The sequence below is a fragment of the Dermacentor silvarum genome, chromosome 5, assembly GCF_013339745.2.
Source record: "Dermacentor silvarum isolate Dsil-2018 chromosome 5, BIME_Dsil_1.4, whole genome shotgun sequence".
Classification (NCBI taxonomy): Eukaryota; Metazoa; Arthropoda; class Arachnida; order Ixodida; family Ixodidae; genus Dermacentor; species Dermacentor silvarum.
In genome coordinates this window covers 114,936,688-114,954,874 of record NC_051158.1, presented here as the reverse complement: position 1 = coordinate 114,954,874, position 18,187 = coordinate 114,936,688, and positions in this window count along the sequence as shown.

Sequence of the window (18,187 nt, the reverse complement as noted above, 5' to 3'; positions counted from 1 at the left end):
AGACCTTAGCCTTAGCCATGCTCATGACTATGACTGCGACCATTAAACTTAGCATTTTCCTTCACTTACTACCACATCCGAACCCATTCCATTGGTTTTTGAGTGTTAATATTTTTTCGATGTGTCATTGTCATTTTTGCTAAATCATGGTCATGACTCTGGCTTCTACCACCGTCCTTTAGTGCTTCCTTCACTTAGTATCCACGTACGAACCCATTTCAGTGGTTTCTAAGTGTTAATGTTTTTTGCTGAAACATTGTCATTTTTGCTGAGTCATGCTCATGTCTATGACTTCTACCATCATCTCTTAGTGTTTCCTTCGTTCACCCACGTCAGAACCTATTTCAGTGGTTTTGGAGTGTTGATCGTTTTCGTTGAGTCATTGTCATTTTTGTTGTGTCATGCTCATGACTATAGCTTCTACCACCATCCTTTAGTGTTTCTGTCACTTAGTACCCACGTCCGAATCTATTTCAGTGGTTTTTGAGCATTATTTTCTTTTGTTGAGTCATTGTCATTTTTGCTGGGTCATACTCATGACTATGACTTCTGGCATAATCCTTTAGCGTTTCCTTCACTTAGTAACCACGTCTGAACCCATTTCAATGGTTCTTGAGCGTTAATCTTTTTCGCGAGGTCATTGTCATGACACGCACGTCATGACATTTATGTCATGACCTATTAATTATGTTCGTCATACACTCTTGTCATACTATGATAATTTTGGTACCTACCAAGTTAACGAAACGATCATGAGAGCACCAAGATGTAGGCGACTGTTTCATGACCTTCATGACATCATTTATGTTCGTCATATGCTCGTTTCGTAGTATGCCAATTTTGGTACAAACCAAGTTAACGAGACGACCATGAGAGCACAAAGACGTAGGCGGCTAGGTAGATAGATAGATAGATAGATAGATAGATAGATAGATAGATAGATAGATAGATACTGTCAAAGTAGAAAATGTTCGCCAAGAAATGCTGAGCCGTGCTCTCTCAAGGGCTGCAGAATATAGCGCCAACCTTTCCTTTCACACAACGAACCATTTAGTACCTAGGTAAAGGCCAGCTGCGCTGTGGGTAGGCCGCGCTTGATCCTCTCCGGCGAAGAGGAGGCTGCCTTGAAAGAACGACAACGGAAGCGGGCCCGTGAACGTGCGCGAGCTCGCCGGGCGAATCTACCGTTTCTCATCCACCAACGACCATGTCTCTTTAATGTGTCTCAAGCGCTCAAAAAACTAACCAACCCCTCCCCTAGGGTTGGCCAAACTTCTCGTGCACCCCTGTTCCCGCTAGGGGAGGGGTTTTAAGTTTTTTTTAAAATAAAACTTCTTGTGTGCATTGATTGAAGCACAGAATTAGCCGGAACGCGTATGTATTTCGTCCCACACGCTGGGAAGTCATATCAGGCTTGCAAATAAAACAGATCACAGGCCCCCCGCGTGGCGCAGAGGCGCTGATGAACTAATCGAATTTCTCAAAGCAACATGCGTAGAAAACTCTTAAAGTACGACGTAACCACAACTTACAGACGTGATAGCGTCGGGATTGTAATTTTGAATATACGAGAAAACATAATTCTCTTACGGCGGAAATTCAAACACAAGCCCCTATTCCAACATTTCTACCACTCATACAGCGGCGTGCCGTGGTTTGCTCCTTGCAAAAATACCATCCAGATGGCGCTCGCCTCCTCGGCAGCCTAGAGTTACCAATTTATTACCAAATAGATTACCAAATTATCTAGATTACCAAATAGAGTTACCAATCCAGTAATATGGCTCCCGCCATATTACTGGATATGCTGCTGTTACTGTTAGTATGTTACTTATATCAGTATGTGTTAGTATGTTACTGTATATGCTCCCGTAGGGAGCATGTACAGTAACTTACTAACACAGAGTTACAGTAGAGTAACTTACTAACACATAACTAACACATAACTTACTAACACATAGAGTTACCGTAGTTACATAGAGTCACTCTACGGCAGCCTAGAGAGCCTACAGCAACGCTACGAGCCTACGGCAGCCGCATGCGGAGGTGAAGTTGGAGAAAAAAAGAAAGCTGCAGTTGGGGGGGCCGGGAAGCCTGATAAGCAGCCAGGGATGTTTGAATGCTATCGCGTTCCACTTTTAAAGGCGAAGTTTAAGCGTCCTCCAAATTTTTATTTTCTTTTTGACGCATATAGTGCGTGGTTCAAATGATTCGATGATTAAAAGTTGATTATCGTTATCTCTTTTGTCTATTTTTTTATGTTCATGAATCACTCCTTTCGTATATGGCATCCCCTTTGAAACGGGGCGGTGACAAGTGGCCACCTAGCCTGCTTGAGCTATTTCCTAGGTGAACTTGTCTGTGGCGCGAAATGCATTTTGTGAAAAGGGGACAGAAGAGAAGAGACAGTGAAGCGCCAAACTACCAACTGTTTAATGACAGCGTCAGAGCATACAGAAACAAAGTTAACTTCCGCGCGTGCGCAGAGAGCCAAGGTATGACATGGAACTACATGGTCATGATAACATTTTATCAAGAAAGCACATTTCTGCAGAATACAATGTGATGGATGTGTCACTAACACAATCAGACCCTTTCTTTTTAATAAAGTAAGCTTCCAACAACTCCCTCGAAGTTTTGTCGCTACTTTTGCCCAGAATCGACACTTGCTTAAAGCGTGGCTCACAATGACAGGCCTTACAATGCGCAGGAAGATGCGCATTGTCACACTTACCAATACTATTGGCATGCTCCCTCATTCTGTCATTAATGCAACGTCCCGTTTGTCCAATGTAGGACCTACCGCAGTCTAGGGGTATCTCATAGACCACCCCTTCAATATAGCTTCTGACAGGGTTGGTGTGCTGCTTCTGGCAGCCCCGCGGCCCATCGCGTGTGATACGAGGGCATAATTGAGCCAACTTGTTGGGAGCTGAAAAAACAACGGGAATGCCATATCTGGTAGCTACCTTCTTGAGGTTATGGCTCAAACGGTGAACATATGGGACTACCTCTGGCTTAACACGCTCCCTTTCCTTCGAGTGCGCCTTCACATTGGCAGTGGAGGCTTTCAACTTTTGCAGCAGGGACTCAATTACAGAATTTAAGACAGACTGAGGGTAGCCAGCCCTTAACAGTCTCCCAAGCTGATTGCGAAAACTCGCCTGCATCTGATATACACATGACTTGCGCAGAGCCGATTCTAGGCAAAGTAAGGCGATTCCACGCTTCACAGTCTTAGAGTGTGCCGAGTCGTACTGCAACAATTCTTTTTTGCCTCGAGGGATGTACGCACAGCAAACGTGATCACTCAGAAGTGTTAGGTTAAGGTCTAAAAATTGCAACGTACTGTCCTTCGGAGTAGCGACAAAACTTCGAGGGAGTTGTTGGAAGCTTACTTTATTAAAAAGAAAGGGTCTGATTGTGTTAGTGACACATCCATGACATTGTATTCTGCAGAAATGTGCTTTCTTGATAAAATGTTATCATGACCATGTAGTTCCATGTCATACCTTGGCTCTCTGCGCACGCGCGGAAGTTAACTTTGTTTCTGTATGCTCTGACGCTGTCATTAAACAGTTGGTAGTTTGGCGCTTCACTGTCTCTTCTCTTCTGTCCCCTTTTCACAAAATGCATTTCGCGCCACAGACAAGTTCACCTAGGAAATATCAGCACCAACTTGCCCAAGAAGAAGTTCTTTTGGAATATACTGCTTGAGCTAATCAGGTGTGCTATACATTCTTTTCATCCTAGAATTCTGTCTACATGTCTTTAACCTTTTGTCTTCCTTAAAACTTCCGGAATATTCAAAATGTCGAGCGTCATCTATCGACTCGCAGCAAAGCGTCAGTCGCCATATTGTATATAGTGCGCGGCAACACGAGACTGCTCGCTCGACAGCCTAGCTAAACACATAGCTGCTGCTTTCACCAAAGTTCTGCGGTGTTCTCCCACTGATATTTGCGAAACAAGGCGCTCATCGCAGCGAGATATAGTCTTGTTCTTTTTTTTTTTTCGGCGATATAGACATAAAGTCGGCGAATAAAAGAAAATCCGCCTGCTAAACAGTGACCAATGCAGACGACGTCTTATACCGCGTTACCCCGTGTCTGTTTGTTTACTGCGACGTGTATCAAATCGCTTTGACACGTTAGCATAAACGCACAGATGGAGCCCTTATTAATGTCATTTATTCACTGAAAAGTCTAGTCAGCTCAGCAAAACAGGTTTTGCAATACGAAAAGAAAAGTTCGGCAGGTGTTACACTCTTGAAACACAAGAAGGCGAAAGCCTGCTGCACATTTGGCAATACATGATGTTATACAATCGGGGTTAGGCTTCTTGGTAAGACATATTGGTAATGCATTAAGCTATACATTCGGGGATAGACTTCTTGCAAGACATAACGAGTCGCAATGGGAAGTACCTAGCTTGGCCTACGTTAGCTGGAGCACCCTGTAACACATAGTTAAACATTCTACAGCCGTTGTGTCACAGTGCCACATACCCATTTTGAAGGTTGGGAAGGGTAGCGGATTGGACTAGTTGGCACGTTGTGTTTGCTGCCGAGAAAGGTAGGCGCGAAATAAAGGAACACCGGACAGCGAGATAATTAAGACAAATAGGATTGGTCACGAATGGGCACATGTATAACCGGTGGCCCAAGAATGGGGAGCTCCAAAATAAAAAACAAATACGGAAATCAGGTAATCTTTCGAATATCATGATACGTGTTTATAATACTTATGTGTGCTTTATACCTATGAGCCGTCAGTATATGTGCCAACTTTATGCCGTTGTTTACTGTTTCATTACGCATAACAGAGGTGTGGTCACTGGCGCTACGTTGTGTCCAAATTCCTTGATATGGCTTAGATTCAACTTGATACACAACGATGCACCTTGGCCAGTTCAAAAAAAATTAAATTATGGGATTTTACCTGCCAAAACCAGTTCTGATTATGAGGCACGCCGTAGTGAGGGACTCCAGAAATTTGGACCACCTGGGGTTCTTTAACGTGCACCTAAATCTACTTGGCCAGTTCAGAGCAATTAGAAGGCTGGGACGCAGATACACCCAACGCTTTACTTCGCGTGGCCACTGACCCTAACTTCTTTCCACTTTATCCAGTTAGATCAAACATATAGACCCTCTTGAACCCTAACCACATAACCAGAGTTGTGGCCCAGTGACTCGAGGCACTTGACCACACCCTGGGAGGCGGTGGGTTTGAACCCTGATGAGAGTTGTCAGCATCTGGAGGGAGCGTGCCGAGCGCATCCTCAAGATTCTTAGCAGAGTTCTGGCCCGCTAGCCGGTGGGGCGACAGCACGCTACCTCGGCCAACTCGGTGGCCGATTTCCAAGTGCGCTGTCTCAAGCCGTACCTGTGTCTCAGTTTGGGGGAGTACCAGACGGTTGCAACCCAGCCCAGCTGACCGACCGGAAGTTGGGTGTCCGCTGTGGTGGGCAGGGTTGTAGTCCCACTACGAACTTTCCCCCCTACACCGGACCTACATGCTAAATGATGCGTAAACAGGTTCTCGAGCTTTGCAAGATATGTTCGTCCGACAATCCGAATGCGAACTTCTTGGCGTTTTCTTTTTTTTTTACCTCTTTTTTTTGAAATGCAAGTCCATGTGAATCCAAAATGCACGTTTCCGTGTTTATTTATTTATTTTTATTTATTTATTTATTTATTTATTTATTTATTTATTTATTTATTTATTTATTTATTTCAGTACTCTCAGGGCCAGAGGCATTACACAGAGGAGGGGCATACAAAATCGGCGGCAGTTTCCTTAAATTTGTTGACGTCGGTGATGGCAGCGATGAAGGCAGGGAGATGGTTCCAGTCATTTCCAGTTCGAGGAATAAATGAATTTATGCAAAGCCTAGTTCGGCATTGCGGTATTCCTACCTTGAAGTTGTGGTCAGTGCGTGAAGATATATAAGATGGAGGGAGGAGTAACTTATCTTTGAGAATAGGGTTGGTATGCTAAATTCTGTGAAAAAGACATAAACGAAAATATTTACGGCGCAGAAAAAGAATGGGAAGACCAAGTGCAGATTTCATTGCAGATACGCTGGCTGTTCGGGAATAATTTGAAACAATAAAGCGGGCGGCGCGATTTTGAACAGACTCTAAAGTGTTAATTAAGGTTATCTGATTAGGATCCGAAATGGAGCAAGCATATTCTAGTTTAGGTCTTATTGATGTCCTATACAGATGAAGCTTAACGGTGCTATTAGAAGCTGTGAAATGGCGCCGTAAGAATCCGAGCGTGCGGTTAGCCTGGTTGCATATGTAGTTCACGTGCATTTTCCAGGACAGATTGTGTGTTAAGTGAATACCAAGATATTTGTACGATGAGACAGGTGATAGGAGAGCGTTATTGAGAAGATAGCGAGGGGTGTATTCAAGAGGACGGCTGGAAATACCCAGATGCTTGCACTTAGTGGTGTTGAGCGTCATGAGCCATTTGCTGCACCATGAAGAAATTGCGTTCAAGTCTGATTGCAAACATGCTTCATCAGAGGGATTAGTAATTGAACGATAAAGCACACAGTCATCTGCGAAAAGATTTATATGGGAGATGACGTTGTTAGGAAGATCATTAATATAAATTAAAAACAGGAGAGGACCTAACACATAACCTTGAGGTACTCCAGAGGTTACGGAAACAAGAGGTGAGTCATAATCATTAGCTGAAACATATTGACTACGGTTGGAAAGAAAACATTTAATCCAGCCTAATACTTGATCGTTAATATTAAGAGCACCGAGTTTAATTAGCAGTAGATTATGAGAAACAGTGTCAAAGGCCTTAGCAAAGTCTAAAAATATGCAATCCAAAATAACGTTAGCATCCATAGAGCGAAATAAATCATTAGTGAAAGAAAGGAGCTGTGGCTCACACGAAAAAAAATTTACGGAAGCCATGTTGACATGAATTGAAAAAGTTGTTAGATTCAAGGAAGATCACAAGATGAGAATAAATAATGTGCTCAAGAAGTTTACAGGGAACGCTCGTTAATGAAATGGGCCGATAGTTAAGTATTGAAGCGTTACTACCTGATTTATGCAATGGAACCACCTTCCCCACCTTCCAATCAAGAGGGATGGAACAACTCTGCAATGACTGTTCAAAGATTTCACGAAGAATCAATGATGAGCATGAGGCAAACTACAGCGTATGTCGTGCATAACATGCGTATATGATGGATGTTATGAATTTCGCCCGCCCACTATTGTCTTGAGGAATCCTGTTGTAGCCTTGATGCGCTCCAAGCTATCGAGTTCTCGGAAGCACTCAGCTCAGGCTGCAATGCCGCAAGTGCTATGGCGAAGCTTTTCACGACATTGTAGCGTCGCGCATCAATCTGCCATTCCTGGGACCGTCGCCATCACGGCTGGCCGGCTCTACGAAATCGTGGCCACAACGGCGCCGTCGTGGGGCCGTCTCCACAACATCGTCACTATAGTGACGATGTTGTGGATGCCGCAATTTAGTTTTCTGGTAACTGTCCCCGAGCTTGCGTAGGAGCATGGTTTGCTGTGGACATTTTGTAAGGTTTAGCATATAGCACGCTTTTATATAACTGTGACCCTAAAAAAACGAGGCTGGATAGCTTTGCTCCGAATTACTTTAACAGGTTGAACTCAACTCAGTGAAACTCGCCCAATATGCACGCTGGAGAAAAGGCCGAGGCTATAAGGTGCCAGTACTACTCAACAGCATTTTACAAGAAGCGATGTAAACCTCGGTGATATCTGCTCGCGAAAACATTTTCACACTCTTCTGGAAGAATGCTTCGTCCTTTTCTCCAGCGTGCATATTGACACAGTGCAGTGCGACTCGGTGCATTTGTAGAAAATTGTCGATATCGTTTCCGTTGCCTCCCCAAACACAGCGGATGACGTGTTTGATTGTCAATAACTCCGCTTCTGCTGAATGCATTGAAGTACCGTAAAAACCGGACTATAGGTCGAACCGGAATATAGGTCGACCCCCCAACTAACCAATTCTAAAAATGAAAAAAATCTTTTTCAGTGGCACAAGTACGGAAAGACACCCTTACCTTTAAACAAATGCGACTCAGCCGGTTGCACAGTGGTGACAGTATTAATTTAAATGCTGCTCCGTGCCGTGATGATAAAGTGCTGACAAACACGCGGGTCGATGGTCGCACGATACGAAGCCCACGGCAACTCCGCGTACTCAATCGCCTTTTTCTTGAAGGCGACGGTGAATTGCCGTCGGCTTCCGCTCATTTTGAAACAAAATGTGAAAACGCAGCCTGAATGCGTTGGCGAAGGAGGCTGTTTACTTCGTCTGCCCATTGTTGCAAGACTTCCGTAGTTTTTCCGCCAATGACCGGTATATAAGACGAGGGTCGACTTTTCGCAATGGTTTTTTGAAAAAAAAAGTTCGACCTATATTCCGGTTTTTACGGTACTTTTTGCAGCAAATTATTTCTGAAATAGCCAATTTACACTTCCAAGTCAGCTACAGGTTTCTATTAAGTAATTGCAATCAATTCGCATTTTTTCTCTAAGGGGTACAATGGTGGAAGAGAGGCAGTGGAAACCAACCCTCGGCTGATGTAAATCAGCCAGGTGGATAGGAACGGCTCGGTCGGTTAGAGTGAGCCTCCAGCTCAAGTGTGAGTATGGAAGCGCTGAAATGAGAAGTGTCGGCGCTTGTAAAACAAGACACCCAGCTGAAAAACGGGGGCTCAGCCCAGGCGTCTTTTACAACAAAGTATACAATAAGCAGGGAGCTATATAATTAACAATCAATAAAGAAAAGTGCGCAGATGAGGTGACTGTGCAGTGTTTCAAACGTGAGTCACCGCTCCAATACAACACATGTAGTCGCAGAATAGATTACGACAGTGTAATTTTGCCCTAAGGCGGAAGTTTGAACCCACGTCGGCAAAAATATCTCAGTGTCGTTTCCTGGTGGCGATAGTCGGACCCAGAACGCCATTGCTCCGCCGAACGCTTGTCATCTCTCAACCGGACTGGTGCGGTCCAGCGTAAACCGAAAATTTGTGAGCGGTAGCGCCGGCCGCACGCCGCCCATGCGCCGATGCCTTCGGTACGGTTCGGTCGTAAATCGGCCTTAAAGGGGCCCTGAACCACCCCTCGGACTTGGTGAAATAACATAGTCCGCGGGTAGCATACGCTGCTGTGAACATCTCAGCCAAGTTTTTCTCTGGTGCGCGGTGCATGGAGCTCGCAAGTGGAGCGCGAGTCACCTTTCTCTTAATTAAACGCTCTCGTTTCAACAGAAGCCATGATCCTCACTCTTTTCTGGGCGCTTGATTTCGCACTAAAGTGCATTCCCATACGCGGCTGCTATTGGTAGCTACGGTCGGCTGTGCCGCGGGGTGCCGCCACGAGTCCACTGGCTAAGCGCACTGCGGCTCGCTGAGGACAACCGCGTTTAGGCCGTTTCACATGGCGCGATTTTCACACAGCGACACAGCGAATTCCGTCGCTCAGCGACCGCCGCGACGTCGCAGGCTCTCCGCGACGGGATTCCAACATGTTGGAATTTCCGTCGCTGAGTCGCAGCGATCGGCGCGATGTGGGCGGAGCAACGTGACGTAACAGCAAGCGCCGTCGAAATAGGCACTTTTCTGTTTTACCGCGTGTTGGAAGCTCAGCAGAGCAATGTCGCGCACCATGCAGTTTCAATGATGTTTTAACAAAGCGTACCCACCAGCGCCTGTGGCTCAGGAGCTTCATGAACAATTTTTGTTTTCTCCAGCTCGCACAATTCATTTAAAAGGAGAAGCTGCATGCTATCCAGGTCGGGAGCTGACGCCGCCTTCAACATACGGCACGCACCCTCACGATCGTCGCTGTCGTCAACGTCTTCTTTGCTACAAACCGTGCCAGGCACTTGCACACTTAATAGTAGCTACTTCTTTTGGAGAGGCAAATATATACTCCTCCAGGAGAAGAGTTGTGGCTTCCATCGTACCGCAACAACACAACAAGAGCGTACAAAACAAAACCACCCCACCACGCCGCACGCTTATGCGGTTTGTGCAGCATGTTCACTAGCCGCAACTGCGGACTAAGCGATCGCAGTCTCAACGCGTTTAAAGGCTGAAAAAAAGAGACGAGAATACAATCGTCGCCGGCGGGTGGCAAACACCACCAATGAAAATCGTGCACAAAACGCCAAGCGAGCGGCAACCTGTCTTTCTGGTTGTTTTTATACATTCGCGTGGACGACGGGACCGCCGCCCCCGAGGAGCCCGAAGAAACTAGACACGCGTGACGTTTCGACGGCACCGCCACCAAGGGAGAGCGGAAGCAAAGGGAACTACATACGTGAGCGCTTGGAACGCTGACAAAGAGAGGGCGGTGCGAAGATAGACATGGCTGACGCGGGTCGGCCTTTTTGTGCTCAGATCTCTTTTAAACCGAAAAAAAACACAGCTAAAACAAGACGCAGGACCAGGAGGAGACACAGACGCAGTGTGTGCCTCCCTCTTGTCCGGCGTCTTGGTTTTCGCAGTTTTTTCACATTTAAACATGAACCAACTAGCCAAGCAATTCACGCTTCTGGGCTAAGATTTGATCGTAGTATTTCCTACGTGCTTCTAAACCGGTTGCAGGCGTTGCAGGACGCCCGGAAGGCCAAGAAGGACAAGTACGCCCCCGTACAACGAGATCTCCGGCGGTTTCAACGCGTGACTGTGGACGCCATCGTGGTTGGCTGCCTTGGCACCTGGTATCCGGGGAATTATCGTGTGTTAAAGCAAAAAAAAAAAAAAAAAACTGCGAAAACCAAGACGCAGGACCAGAAGGAGGCTCACACACACACACAGTCGCCGGACAGTGTGCCTCCTTCTGCCTCCTTCTTGTCTCCTGCTGGTCCTGCGTCTTGGTTCTCGCTGTTTTTTTTTTGCTTTAGAACACGAAACAACTAGCCCAGCAATTCACGCTTCTAATGATCGTGTCCTCCGCAGGATTTGGAGCAAAGAGTACCTGCGGACCACGAAAAGACTTTGCGTCAGCGACACGACCAGTACTTTGACACAGATCTACGAAGCCCATATTAGCCCTTAATGGATATTATTGTTTTTTAGAGAAGTGTTATACACCTTTACAGTTTTAGCCTTTTATATTACTAACACCACTAACTACCATTCTTACACTGTTCTCTTTTGGCTCTGTAACCCTGCATTATAATGTTCTGTAACTAGCATAAAAAATCGATTCTTACCCTTGTGACTGGAACCTCTTTGGGTCCCAGGTGTGACATGGGCAGTTCTAGGGCGTGTTACAGGTCCAGGAGCCCACCACCCAGAGTACAAAGAGATGCCATTGACCTTGAACCCTTTCTGCACAATCTCCGGGATCGGCCCACGAGACTGAAGTTTTTGCTCGCGCAACGGGACCCGAGCCATAAACAGCGTCTCTGTAAAAAAAAAATACTAACTGTCTGAGTTTAGGGAAGCTTTCAAATCCTTTAAAGAAGGGTCCGAAACACCCCGTAGTCAGATGGTGACGACGGCTCCAAAACCCTTGGCCGGCAAACCCAAACGTAAAGCCCCCTACCCTGATCCCATTAGCGAAACGGAGGCGGAAGATTTAGAAACCACTGAGGCAGAGGAGATGGAAGAGGGTGAGGCACCCCCCAAACCCAGTTGATGCACCCACGCTGACGCCTGGTGGCACGTCTCCTCTATCACGACTACCAACGTCGATGACCATGAGCAACCGTCGTGCATATGGAAGCTGCACTACGCTGCACACGCTAGCACAACGCGAAAGACGAAGCACGTAACTGACACACTAATACACCGCGCAAGACAAAGCACGTAACTGAATCGTCACCGAGTCAAATCAGCGCGTACAGCGCGTCGTAATTGCAGCCTCCGCGATCAACTTCAGAAACATTTTCAGAGCTAATTGCGGAGGCCACGCTCCGCTGTGCTGAGTACGGTGAACGCCACCTAGTAGTGCGTCTGCGAGAACGCGTTGGTAGTGCTTCTTGATGCCAGCGTCCCTTCGAATGCTGGCATCGAGGCGTCGTAGTGCTGAGACCACCGAAGCGTTCACTGTCGGTGCGCGTTAGTGTCATAATGCAGTACTTCTCTTTTCTGCTCGTAGGCGGCGGCACCGCCCCGAGCAAGAGCGCGGGTACACGGAGGAGTAAAAGTAACAATAGCCGCAAGGTTAGCAACAATAGACAGGACTCTGGCGAAAATCACGGAGCTCATAACTAATCTAGATGCTAGAGTGGGTCAACTATAGAAAGGCCCAAAGTTAAGGCAAAGGCCAACTCAGCGGCTGCATCGGCAGTCCACGGAGGCACAAACGGTAGCCCGAGCGCAGACTCTAGAGGTTCGGGTAGTGAACCAATGGTATCATAATGCCGACAAACGATAGCAATAACATTAAAATCTGGCAGTGGAATTGTGCGAGTTTCCGAAGGCGCAAGGCTCCCCTGCAGCAGCTCATTAGATCGGCCAAAGTTAAGCCGCACGTTATTCTCTTACAAGAAACACTAGCTAAGGAGGATATCTCTCTACCGGGTTACAACTCCAAAACATTGATCATTCCAGGGGGTCGGGGAATAGCGACTTTGGTTAGAAAGGGTACTTCCTATGAAACTCACGAGCTTCCCAAGTACAAGGTTGGTCTAGAAGCACGGATGATCGAACTCATCCTGAAGAACAAAAAAGCAGCGAACGTGTTTATAGCTAACGTGTATAGCTCTACGGCAGATAGGAAAAAGGATTTTAAGACCCTCTTGGGCCGCGTTTCCACTAACGCGAATACAGCCCCACTCGTAGTGGCTGGGGACTTCAACGCTCCCAACAAATAATGGGGCCATGGTCATCAGAGCGTCAAGGGCACTAATTTGCACAGATGCTAACTTCCCCACAAGAACTGGTACCTCCACTACCAGAGATACAACCCCGGATCTAACATTCCTTCGGGGAATTGAAGGCTCGTGGGACAATCTGCAGGAGAATTTAGGAAGTGATCATTACATAATTGAGGTCATCTTACAGACGCAACTACCACCACTCAGGAAATATGAGTACGTGGACTGGGATCTCTTTCGTAAGCTGCGTAAGGAAACCAGTATAGATGGCAAATCTGATGAGGAGCTTTTAGATCAACTAAAGGCAACGACTAAGAAAGCTACTAAAGCAGTCTCAACAGAAATCAGTCCCAAAAATGGACTCCAAGCTAGCTCACATGCTGGAGGCAAAGAATTCCCTTCTAACCAGACGGAAGAATCGCAGACTTAATAAAAGACTTAGAGCCAAGATCGCGCAAGTTAATCGTGATATTGAAACCTACGCGGCTCAACTCTCACGTCAACAATGGGACGAAGCTTGCTCGGAAACAGACGGCAGATTGCGCAGAGGAGGCAAATGGAATCTATTGAAGAGCCTCCTTAATGACAGTCTCTCCAGAGGTACTACAAACCTCGCCGTAAACAGACTCGTCAATAAGCAGGTAACTATAGGGCGGACAGCAAGAGAGGTTGCAAAAGACCTCGCACACATGTACCTGCCACTTAAAAATGAATATGAAAACGAAGAAATAAGCGGACCTTACTCCGGAATATCGCAACCGGACTTGGGCAGTGAGTTCACTGCAGCTGAGATAAGGCACGTACTCTTTAAATGGCAGATCTGCCCCGGGTCCGGATGGCATCACAAATAAGCTTTTGCGAAACCTGGACGATGATGCCATAGACATAATCACGGTCAAAATTAACAGTCACTGGAGATCCGGCACGGTCCCACCGGAATGGAAGGAGGCCACGGTGACGTTTTTACCGAAACCCGGCAAACCACTATCAAAGGAGAACCTCAGGCCCATATCACTTGCATCACGTATTGGCATGGTAGCCGAACATGCTATTCATAATTCATAGTAGAACACATAGAAAACCAGCAGCTTTTCAGGCACAATCTCATAGGTTTTCGGAAGGCATTATCCACACAGGATGCCATTCTCATTATCAAACGTGCTATTATTGACGACCCTAGCAGGGACGTAAAGGGCCCCTGGGTCTGGATCTTATCAAAGCATTTTATACGGTGGCACATAAACATATCCTGCATGAAATCTCAACCTTGAACCCGGGAAGCAATTTTTTACAATTATGTGAGGTCCTTTCTAGCTAATCGAACAACTCGGGTCAAACTCGGGACAGTGACAGGCGGTCCATACAATTTAGGCAACAGCGGCACATCACAAGGTACGGTATTGTCCCCACTCCTCTTTAACATTGCCATGCACAGGCTCTCGGAGGAATTGGCCAAAATCCCGAGCTTGGGGCACGTCACATACGCTGACGATATCACAGTGTGGGTCCCCAGGGGGTGCCTCGCTGCACTAGAGCAGACACTACAGGCAGCCGTAGGCACCACAGAATCCTTCCTTAAGGGCACCGGACTCAGGCTATCACCTAGTAAATCTGAGCTTCTGCTCTTTAGACAGGAGAGACAGGGTGTTAGGAACCTTGTGCCTTTAGAAACTATGCCAATTAATATCACAGACAACACAGGACGGGTCATACCCAGAGTAGACACAATTAAAATTCTGGGTCTTCTCATTGACGTAATGGAGCTGTAATGCTACGGCTCTTAACCGTCTCACAGGGAAGGCCAACAGTACTTCAAGGCTCCTGGGCAGGGTCTCAAATCGAAATGCAGGTCTCAAGGAGGACAATCTCATCAGAGCATATCAGGCATTCTTCATCAATCATGTCACGTACATTGCATCATGCCTGAACTGGGCGAAAGGAGCGAAGGCTAAGCTGAACGCACTTATACGCTCCGGACTCAAAAGGACTTTGGGGCTCCCGCACGGAACGAGTAGCGAACTCCTCAACAAGTTAGGACTTCACAACACTATAGACGAGCGCATTGAGGCGCATTCGATGTCACAAATTGCAAGAATATCCAACACTAAGTCAGGGCACAAAATTCTAGATGAAGTCGGAATTCTGCCTCGAGGAGGAGACGTCTCTAAGTTCAAACTACCCAAGGAGGTGGAGACACAATTACTTGTGGACCCAATGCCTAGAAATATTCATCCTGTCCACAACAAGGGCAGAAGGGACGCCAGGGCCAAATGCATTCTGGGTAAATTGCACCAACAACAAAGCTCAGCTCTTTTTGTCGATGCAACTAGTTACGGATCGGGCAACCGCTACGCTATTGCCGTGGTCGAAGACAACGGTAAATTATTAAGCGCGGCGTCACTAAGAACGAGCTCAATTCATGCCGCCGAAGAAGCAAGCATAGCGCTTGCAATTACAATGAGGAGAAGCTCCATGATTTTCTCCGATTCCCGTACAGCTATTAGGAACTACTCCGCCGGCTTCGTCTCAATGGAAGCACACAAGTTACTTATACAAAGTATTAGTACTCATAATTACCAGAAACTGGATATCTCACACCTAGTCTGGCTTCCGTCTCATCAGGGCCACTCGGTCAGCCCCAATGGCTGCAATCCTAACGAGCAAGCTCACTCTGCTGTGCGAGATCTCACATGCCGCGCATCAGATCAGGAACTGCTCCAGGATGACTGCGGCTCCTACAAAGACCCACTTAGTACTTTTCACGAAATCACCTCACACTATAGGGACGGCAGGAGGTTTTTTCCTCCCCCCATCAGAAGCTGAACCGAGCTCAGGCGGTCACATTAAGAATGATTAAAACTAAATCTTATCCCACACCTTTTGTGCTTAACAAAATTGACCAGGAGTTTCCCGCGGAATGTAAAAGTTGTGGACACACTTCGTGTCTATTTGATCATATGTTCTGGCTGTGCCCCAACCAAAGGGCTTCGGACCTCAACACTGAGGAGGACTGGAGTCGACGCATATCCAGCGAAGTCCTCCAAGATCAACTCCTGGCCGTCCGGAGAGCTCACGACATCGGGGAAGCCTTTGGCCTACCGGTGCCTACGTGGGCGGAGCCACCAACTTAGCCTGGGGGCTTTTGCCCTCGGGCCTTAGTTTCTCTGGACCAAAATAAAGTTCTTGCCATGTCATGCCATGCCAACTGGGGTCCAGTTCCATGATACTTGACGTGTGTTCTGATGCAGCCTTCGGACGTGACGTAGGCGACTATTGACGTCACCAAAAGCTGAGGCGGCGGTCATGTGGTACCAGAAATAACTCATAAGCGCGCCAGTGAGGCGGTTCAAAGGGCGGGGAAGTTGAAGGCCATTGTTGTGTCTGGCAGTCCTTCGGGACAAAGGAGGCCGGCGCCGACTCAGACGTGCCAACCTGGCGCCCTTTCTCGCGGCCGAGAATTGTCACCTGGGACTGAGGGATTAGCAGTTGGTCTCCGGGCTACCTCATGCGTGGCTAAACGGCAGCGTCGCCCCTTGGTGCGCTCCCGTGAATTACCAGCGCCGCCCGAACCACGACGACGCTACGCCGACTGCTGCCTTTCGAGACAGCCACCGCCCTACCTGGTTCCGCGAACTGACCGCTATGGAGAGGCGAATCTTGAAAGGGGCCCGTGTCTGGCAATCCCGGGGGAACGACATCAACGTTCGGTTCCCAAGGTGTCAACCGCTGCCTGTGTTCGGGGGCGACCTAACAAGATTGGAGGCGGAGCCCGGCGGGAAACGACGACACATCACGTGCGGGATATGGCCACCTGATCCAAGATGCTGATTGGCTAAAAGAACTACAGTGTGTTCCCTCGTCGAGTGAAAGAGGGAAACGAAAGGGATAAAACAGGGGACTTGAGTGTTGTGAAGGACGCTTGAGTTTTGACCATGTAGAGCACGCTTGACGATGTAGAGCACGCTCGACCATGTAGAACGCTCGGAGATGTAAACGCTACCACATGCAAAGATGTTAACACGTAGACGGCTCCAATATCATGGAGCCCATCATGTAATATACCATGTACAGTGTATATAAAACAGTTTTGTAATCTCCCTGGATAACTCCTCCTCTTGGCACCTGGCACGGCATCATACATGGAACCTTGATGGACACCACGGACCATCACAATTCGCAACAGTGGCTGGCAGCTTATGGGATCGGCCGGCGTTGGCTACATCGGTGTGGTGAGTGCAACGTGTTTGCTTCTCGTTTCGCCAGACTCATTAGCGCAGGTGACTAAGTCGGTAATGGTGTTTTGGTGTTGTTTGTAATTTTGTCTCGCAGACCAAGAATATAGTGTCTCGTGTGCTAAATTACTAAGGGGAAGAAACACAGGGTGCACTGTAAATACGTATAAGTTTGAAATCCAGGAACTCCTCAAAAGTTGTGAGCCGATGGGCATTTTGGTTGTCCCTGCGGTAGGCAAAAGTCAACAATTGGAGCTTTTACAGAATGAGGAAGTGAGTTGGGAGAAGGCCGGAGAGGCCAGGAAAATTGTTTCATAAGGAAGGAACGAAGAGAGAAATTCTGCGATCTCCTGATGGTAGCGATAAGGACGCGCTTAGTGCCTGAGTTTGCGCTTCATGTCGCCAGAACTCTCTAGTACAAGTAGGTAGTTGCTAGGAGAGTAACTTTGTGTTTTCTGGCGGGCACCATTTTGGGAAATTCACCTTCTTTAAATAGTGAATTTTAGGAAGGGTGAATTTTGAAGGCAAACGAGATCGCTATGGAGAAATTCAGAGTGCAGGACCTCCTTCTAATTTGCGAGGAGTTAGGCATTTCGGTCGACTCCGCAAAAACAAAAGAAGCGGTTCTCGACGTCATGAAGGTAGAAGAGGTGACGGTCGAGGAAGCTGATGAGGCTTGGGAGACAATTTTGGAAAGAAAGCAAAAGGCAGAGGAGTGCAGGAGGCGCGAGCTTGAAGCTGTAGAGAAGCGCGAGAGGCGCGAGCGTGAAGAAGCAGAAAGGCGCAGGCACGATGCCGAAATTCGCGAGAGGCGCGAGCAGGAGGCAGCGCAACGGCACGCTCTTAGGATGAAAGAGCTTGAACGGGAAGATCAGATGCTCAGATGGTGGACAGCGCGACGCCAGCTCCACACTTTCGAGACGGACGAGGGTATTGTTAATTTCCTCGCCGGTTTTGAACGAGTGTGTGAGAAAGAGGGTGTCAGCCGGGACTGGTGGGCCGAGCGATTAGGGGCACTTCTCCCGTTTAGTGTCGGCGCGTGTTTTATGCATTGCTTGTCCGAGGAGAAAGCGTGCGACTACGACAGGGCTAAGA